Source organism: Fistularia commersonii, chromosome 20, assembly GCF_037954325.1.
Source record: "Fistularia commersonii isolate RoL2024-O1a breed Wild chromosome 20, RoL_Fcom_v1.0, whole genome shotgun sequence".
In the NCBI taxonomy this organism is placed as follows: domain Eukaryota; kingdom Metazoa; phylum Chordata; class Actinopteri; order Syngnathiformes; family Fistulariidae; genus Fistularia; species Fistularia commersonii.
This window is the reverse complement of record NC_141303.1, coordinates 5,111,560-5,120,232: the sequence shown is the minus strand read 5'-3', so window position 1 is coordinate 5,120,232 and position 8,673 is coordinate 5,111,560. Positions and strand designations below refer to the sequence as shown.

The following is an 8,673-nucleotide window of genomic DNA, read 5'->3' as shown; positions in this document are numbered from 1 at the left end:
TCTGCAGGGCCATGAATGGAAATATTGTTGTGGGAGGATTTATTGTGTTTGAGTGTGGGAATTTAAAAATCAGTTACTGGAAGAGAGAGAGAGAGAGAGAAAGAGTGTGAGAGAGAGTATGATAATTTCATTTTATCTGATGGTGGATTTCCTGTTGTCGTAATGTGACAATAATAGACAATCTCTGTCATGGACAATTTACTGTGACATTTTTGGAGGTTCCACTGAGATTTATAAGCTGTGACTACTCTCTGAAGGACGCTTCTCTGGCAAAGATAACATGGATTTCGTGACTCATCCGCAGTTTTTTTTTTCCCATGATATGAAAAGGTGGCCAATGTCTTCCTAAATGTAAATTATTTATCATATTTGATGAGGAGGGGTTACAGTTATTGAAAACAGTTTGAAGTCTCATGGACTAACTCTGTTGAGGCATCAGATTTCCTGTTTGCGAAGGCAGTAGGTTTATGTGTAACTTTGAATTAAACCGATCATGCAGATTACACTAATTTGGGATGCTACAGATAATCTAACTGTAGTTGCTTCTGCATCAAGATCATTGCATTCGGGTCTGCTTTTCAGTCAAAGTACACTTCTGCTAACTAATTCATATTCATATCACCCTGCATACCATCCCCATTATGTATATTACTACGCACTGTGTAAATAACTTGTCTATTTATTTTTATTTTTATAAAAACCTGTATATGCTTAGAGGCAGGAGCTCTCATTACAAAATTTCACTGTTCCTGTGCAAAAACAAAAATCTTGGAAAGGTATTTTTGACTAATTGGGAGCAGGAATTTTACAGCTCTTTTTTTTGCCTTTCATGGAGCTATACTTTTTAATTTTTTTTTTTTTAAATCAATACAATGGCCATATTGGATCAAAACGGTTATGACAAATTAAATGACAGCAGCGTCTTTACTTCTGGTACTTTCGGAAAAGTTTTGTATGCATGTTGTTGTGTTTTTTGTGAACATTTTTTACTGAGCAATTTGGTATGGGATCAGGAAAAGTGGTTACATGGGATGTGTTTAAATGTAGCAGTGTCCATTTCTACTTTATGCTAATTTAGAATAGGATAATACTTAATTGATTCCATTGGTCAAATTTGAGATTTCAAAAAAAATATTTTTTATAAAATGTACCTTTAATAACAGAGCAGGTGGGGCTCAAGTGTTAAATCTAGAGTTACGTTTGCTAAAAAAAGGGAAAAAAAAATAAAAACAATTGGCCTGTGTGTATGATTAAAATGATTTGAAAATCAACTGAGCCTATTCCTTTACCTTCTTTTTTTCAGACATCCCTTAGTTATGTCAAACTTTATGAATGCTAAGTCTTGAAAGCAAAGAATTTGCACATTCACTGTAAAGAAACCAAGTCGTGGATGTAAATCAATGCAAAACAGTCATCACCCAATAAAAAAAAAACAAGTCATGCATATGACATAATTTTACATTTGTGTCCAATATGGCTAACACATCACTGATGATGCCAGTTACAGTGATGATAATGGCCTATGAACTTTACGGCCGCAGCCAACTGGTGGATATTTTCGACAGCAGCTCTCACCACTGCAGAATGTAGATAAACACATACCATTTAAGTTCCCTGTCATAATCTTACAGTCAACAAACCTTCCTTGGTAACTCTGTACCGCCAGTTTATAATGCTAAGTCACAATTACAGTACCTCTAATTGCTGGGTTACCGCCGTGTATATACGTGTGTCAATGTAGCATGTGACCGTACATTTCTGTGTTTTGGTCTCGCTGTCGCAGTGTCAGCAGGACATGTTGGTCGAGGATGGATGCAATCCTAGATGACTGTACCCCAGTTACAAAATGCAACTAAGCCAGAACGTGTGATAAGTATATAAAAGACAGCTGCGGCAGCTTTCGAGGAATAAGAAATGTAAACAAATGACATAAGACAAGGGGGATAGATACGCATCTGCGATACTTTGCCCTCTTTAAAAGAAATAACCTCCTTGCTCTTGTTCCATTTCCACTGCCACAACTTTAAGTTATATTTGGCTTCTGTTGCTTTGCTCTGCCTTTTCTTTGTAACTGGCCTTTTCCCCACTTCTTTGCCAAGGGATGGAGAGTCCAGACACATTGGCAAGCTTAGAAAGTGTGAACTTGAGCACAGTGGGGATTTGAGCAGAATTCCACCATTAACAAAAACATAGATGTTTGTTATTACCATCGTTAATAAAGAGGGATTTTATGGTTTATCCAATTAAATGTTCGTTTTTTTTTTTTTTTTCTTCTTCCTGGAGTCGAATCTTTTAGCTTCGGCGTGTAGAATACCAAGTGTTCACAGTTTGAAACGAGACGGCTTCGAAATAATTAATGAAAGTGTCAATTTTCTCAGGGTTTTATATAAATCAGTCAGGATTTGGAGACTAGCACAAATTTGTATGGTGAGTAAAATCGAACGCTGTGAGTCTCATACAAACGTAGGAAACACTGACCGGCGGTGCAATTTGTTGAAAAAAAGAAGAATATCCAGTTGAAAAATACATGTCAGCGTACCGCCGGTATAGATCCCGACCACACATACCTGTGTGGTTGGGATCTTTACTTGCTTTATTTAGTGGTTTCAGTTCGAAAATTTCAGTTTGATGCGGCAAAACAAAAGGCCGTTTTTAATATAACATTACATATTGGACAATTGTTTCAGTTTTACTCTGGATTTGAACTCAAATTCAAGGAAATCTTGAAAATATGACGGGCTCTTAAGATACAACGGTATCAGGGAACATAGAGGTAGGGAGGAGACTTTTGCTGGAGAATCAAGTAGGTTGGACCTACACAAGAAAGAAAATCAAGTAAGTATGAAGGGAAAGATAAAGTATCAGGAGTCAGACACAAACCGCATACATTTGCGAACATAGTTCTTGTCTCTGTGTTGTCCTTGACCTCACTTTGATATTCTTCTTTAATATTGCCATTGATATTCTGTAGCTCACACTCCAGAGCCAAAACGCCTTTTTTAAATTCTTAATCCCCGTTCCGAAGGAGAAACCGTTGTGAAAATGGTTGCATGTGCAAGTGTGTGACTAACAATAGTTAGCAGCTGGTATGCTACACAAATAATTTAATGATGAACACATGCATATGTTCTAAACAATCACATATTCACACCGCGCACTTGGCACACTTTGCATGCTACGTACATCGAGGTCGTCGATGACTGGCGTGGCTGGGAGGGTTTTCAGAGGCTGTCACTGCTGCCAAGAAACTTCTGGCTCTCCCTGAGTTACTTAGGTCTGAAACCCGAGAAGCAACATTGGCATTAAAAGTCCAAAAGCTTTAGCAGGGAGTGAAGGGGTGTGCACTAAAACAAAAGCAAGACCTGCATAACTTAGATAGACCTGCATGCACCTGTCTGAGATCTCGCCGGGATAGCGGCTCCTCGTTCTTGTCTTTGAGCTGCCTCCATCCGTGCGTTCGCTTTTACTTCGTAGCGGTAATAACAAGGTGTAAGCTACGACCTGTGGCTCAGCGCACCTTGGCCTCCAGGGAGCTTCTGGATTGCAGCTGTGTTGTCAGCGTCTGTTAAGCCGCCAATTGGGAGCACATGCCATTCCTAAGAACTTTGCGGGACCGGGGATCTGGTGACAGTGGCTCTTGGCTTACATGTAGTCGATGCTAAAATGAGATGCACTCTAGGCAAGTACAGGAGGGGGAACGGAGCAGGAGAGTGGAAGTATGGGAGGTCTGACGAGGCAACGAGAGACGGCGAGGGGAAAAGAGGCGTGTAATTCGGAGCATGGAACAATCATGTACCAGCGAGTTAAGGTTCATTCCCCCTTCATTTTCAAGAGAAAGGACCTTGTGTTATCAGATCCTTTGCATAATTCAATTTTCACCATTGTTTGGCGGTATAGAAAGAGTTAAGTAAAGCAGCTGGCTTTCATCTTTGCTTGATTTAACATTGTTTATACAGTCTGTGCACACACCCAGAGAGAGAAATCCCATTAGAGCCAGTCTGATTGTTTAAAAAAAAACTAAATTAAAAAAAATAAATAAATAAAAAATAAAACATATATACATACATACACACACACACATATAAAAATTCATATGAGTACTTTTCAAGGTTCCCTAAAAAGTGACTAATTATACTATAGGTTAAATTTGACAGAAACAAGGATGAGCCAACACTTTGCTGAATACTCAGATTACTCAGACTGCTTTACTTGTCATCGGGGGGGTTTAGATTTGAGGCAACGTTTCATTCCTTTCTAACCTTTTCCCTGAATTTGATAAATGTTTGATTTAGTCTTGGAAACCTGTATGCTAAATGTGTGTGTTTCCTCTTATCTGTCTGTCCTTGAGCTTGAGCCTGGCTGGCAAAGCAGGAGCGTGGGGCTTCAAACAGTATAGAACCAACCAGCCATGCTTTTTCAGAGAGAAATAGGAAACAGCTGACTTTGCTCTTGCTTGATTATGTTTTGCAAACACTCAGCCCTTTGTGATATCATGACTCGTTAATAACCTCGGGTAGAGTGCGAAAAAGCATACCAGCGAGTGCAAATGAAATGACAGTGACAGAACACAAATAAAAATATCCATTTGAAAAATAATTTTAAGTGAGCATTCATTCAAACATTAAAGTATTTAAATAAAATCTCACTTTTCATATTTTTTTCCTTTGCACTTGCCCTTCTCATTTTCCTTCGCAGGCTCAGTCTAAGGGTTATAGATAAACTCACCCAACTCTGAGAACAAGAAACAACTGGATTGTATGGTTTCCTTATTATTGTGCAAACAAAATAAATAAAATGCATAAAAATGAGATGAAACTTACTTGAGTTTACAGCTAAATACATAAAACAAAGCACTTTAATAGAAAAAAACAGGCCCGACTGCCTTCTCTCCGTGAAAAATGAGCAAGAATGCTCCGCAAGTGGCCTTTTGCATCAACTGTTATGTTTGCATAAATTTCCCTTTTAGGGAAAAATTTGTATTCAAAAAAATTAAAACAAACAAACAAAAAAAATAGGATAAATATTATCGGGCCAAGTGGAATCATCATTACAGATGGGGGAGGTTGTAAAGTAGGAGACTGGAGACAGAATGAAGGAACACAATGTGTTATAGATTTATCATTAAACAGTTTGTCATGCTACTTTAAAACCAAGTTGTGAGACATAGTTTATAAAATGTCAGTTAGATAAAGGATACAATTTTGAGTAGGATGAAACAAGAGGGCGCACTATACTTTAGATAAAAGGCAAATGATTAAAAACAGTGTAAACTTTGTGATACTGCACACTGAAACAGCCTTATTATCCAAAAGCACCAAATGAAATGATCAACCTACATTACATGTGGGTGAATAAGTATTTCGGCAACTATAATAATCAAGCAGTAACACAAACAGCGGTAGACAAGAACTGACAGAAGATTGGGGCCCTGTGACAAACCAGTCATTTCACATAATTATTATACTGTGCAGAGATGGTTTCATCCAGTGCTTAGTTTTCCTTGCATTCAACCGAGTAAAGTAACAAAAACCATTGCTATCATGTAAGTATGTAATATCCACAGTCACATGGCACTATCACGGTTATTTGTCTGACATTAGTGAAGTGAACAGTTCATGGCAGGAAACTCAGAGCTGGGTTTTTCAGGGTGAGAAGAATTTAGCGAGTAGAACGCACAAGCAATCTATGCTTCGGTTTAAAAACAGTCGGGACAGACTAGTGAGGGAAACACAGGCGGTCGAACAGTGTCGTGCTGCAAACCGTCTTCTACATGTGATGTGATGTTCTGAGGGGATGAAGCAGCAATATTTCCCACACTCTGACCCCTGATGCAGATGAGCCGCTGTCAAAATACCCTTTGACGTTACTATTCTTTATGCATTTGGTCAGAAGCCAGGCAGTTGATGCTAAATCTTCCACGTAGCTGACAATCGCATCTGCAGCAGAAATGCTTGGCAAATAAGTTTTACATCGTATTTTACAGCAGAACAGGTGGAATGAGGCTAAGACTGAACGTCGTGCAGCAAAAGTTGTATTCCACTCTCAAAACATTTGATTAAAGAGTTGGACACTTCAAAATCAATATGGAAAATATTTTTTTCTGAAAAATTACCCATAAACAACTTTACTCAAAAATAACAAACTCAAAAGTACATTAACCTGATTGCTCTTTAAACTCTGCTGTCAGTCAGGCAACCCATTGCTAAAATGCTTGACCTGGTATATTTAATGTTCATCTGCTGCTTATAAAAAAAAAAAAAAATTCTTCCTCTCTCGAAACCTGACATAAGGAAGCTTCTTACAAAAAGAGACCGGTGATTTGATCCATTGATTGAACTATATACAAATTCAGACAGTAAATATAGCGATTACAGAGTGAATCAGCTGGCATCTCTAAGACAAAACTAGTGTGGATAAAAAAAATTTAAAAAATCCACTCGTACTATAATTAGCAAGTCTTCTATTTTTACAAAACAATGGCGCACCGTGACAACAGTGCAATCTGTTGAAATGTTTTCAGTTAACGGTCACCTGTGAGCCGCCGCTCATCTTGGTTCAGTAAATTCTGTGGAGCAACAGTTCACTCCCTGACGTAATACATTTTTCTTGTGTTGCAACTATTTACTGTGCAGACGCCAACTATTTGTCCAGTGATAGAGAAGTTCATCGCAGTATAATTATGTATAATTTTCTCTGGACCTCCGGGGAAGCGGGAGAGGGCCGTCGCTGCTTTGAGTAATCAGGTGCAAGATTTCCTCAATGGATTTGGCAGTAGCCATCGATCCATGCATGTACGTGAAAATCCTCCAATACGGCACAATAAGAGCCTTAGACATAATCCACTTAGGGGTTTAGATGATTACCCTAATGTACAGGCAATATAGTGTGTGATCACAACATGAGACATAATGCGACAAGGTCACACATTATGCGAGTGGAATTGAAAAACAAGAGGCCATGTCTCGAATGTTGCAAGCAGATCCGTCTCATTTATGGCTTCTATTTGAAGCCATAAATGTGACGGCTTGAAGATGTGCCATGTCACATGTTGACCGCGTCGCTGCCACTGAAAAGACCTCATCAAATATGGATAAACCTACATACCAAGAATATCTGACAATGACTGGCGACAGCCTCTGTAACCTTTTGCAACGCTGCAAAAAACACTGATCTCACTTTTAAGTTAGACCATATTGCATCTTATGAGGAAACATTAATGAAAAAAAATGTTCAACAGACAGGTACAACAAGTAAAATCACCGACTTATCTCTTCACACATGATGCGATTGAGCTGCAAGACCCACTGAAGTGAAAATAATCTCACGTAATTGATTTAAGTGTACAACAGTAAGAATTTTTTTACAGAGAACACGCAGGGAAAGTCATAATCTAACCTTTTAGCGGCCCTCAAACTCATAATCTCTTGCAAATATCTGCTGTCTGGCATTGTTTCCATCATTCTAACTAACAGCTACGGTACATCAGAGGACCAGCCGGCCAGCCAGTGTGAATCTCCAAGTTTAAATCTTGTATTTGTAAAAGTGGAGCTGCATTTTTTTTTCCTTTTTCCATGTTGGAAATGCCTCTTTTTTTACTCCATGTATATTTCGAGAAATGGCAAGCTAAATATTTTTATCATGATTACGCTTACTAAATTTGTAACAGAACAATGCATTTTTTCCCCCCTTTTCTCCTAAAATTATATAACTGTGCCTTTTTTTTTTTGTACCGCTGAGCCTTTTTTTCTCCACCAGCATGTCTGTCAAAACAAAGACAGTAGATGTTTCACGTCCACCAAACACAGCGTGTTCGGAGGTCCCAATGTCTCTCGACGGATTATATCAAAATAAAAACAAATTGCTGTTTAAAAGTATTAAAACACCCCGCACACCTGCTGTCACTCACCTGAAGGTGATCAGTTGTGCTAGAAAAACCCACAATTCCTTCCTCACCCGGTTACCAGATTGTGCTTTACTTGATGATTAATACAGTCGGGCCTGAAAAAAAAAAAAAAAAAACCCAAAACATTACCATGTATGAACAAAGCTGTTTTATTTATTTGGCTTCAATCGGTCCGATTACTTGCCCTTTATGGACCTCCTGACGTATTTTTGGTTCACGCCTGTTAACTCAACAATAACGCAAGCTTTACTATATTGTTTTCATTTAATGTTCAGGTTGTTCTATTTCGGAGGGAAAGGGATAATGCTTTCATTGTCGACGAGTGACACGTACAATTAAGATGTTCCTCATGTCTGGACAAGCTAAATAGCTATGTTGTGATGATGACATGTGCGTATTTTATTCATATCGTCTGGCCAACATTCATCAGACGTGTAGTTAGTGAGGCGTCGGAGCTCTGGATTCTTCGCCGTCACATCTCAGTTTGGAAAAATTAAGCTGCTCGGCGAGAGCGCGGACGCAAAGCGAGCCGTCAGACGGTTTGTCTGCTTGAAGAAATGGGTTCATTTTTCTAAACTTGACGGGTTGAAGAAAACGTTGTCATCTTTTAATGATGACTTTTTTCGGAGAGATCTGAAAAACGCAGCCTAGACTTTCCTTCTCCCTCAGTGGCAGCACACAATGTCCAAACTCACATCGTAGTGATTGTGGGTTTTAGATGCGGGTTATTTTGTTATAATCACAGGCGGGGCGACTGCTTAACCTTTCCC

At 38.8% G+C, this 8,673-nt stretch overlaps 1 long non-coding RNA gene across 1 annotated transcript; it reads right to left on the bottom strand.

Moving 5' to 3' along the window:
- Positions 1–2,379: 2,379 nt before the first annotated feature.
- Positions 2,380–3,640, bottom strand: LOC147222672 (uncharacterized). The gene is made up of 3 exons (XR_015107690.1): positions 3,392–3,640; positions 3,184–3,276; positions 2,380–2,814 (listed from the first exon to the last, which is right to left on the bottom strand). It is a non-coding gene; the product is annotated as an uncharacterized LOC147222672 (long non-coding RNA).
- Between the last annotated feature and the right edge of the window lie 5,033 nt (positions 3,641–8,673).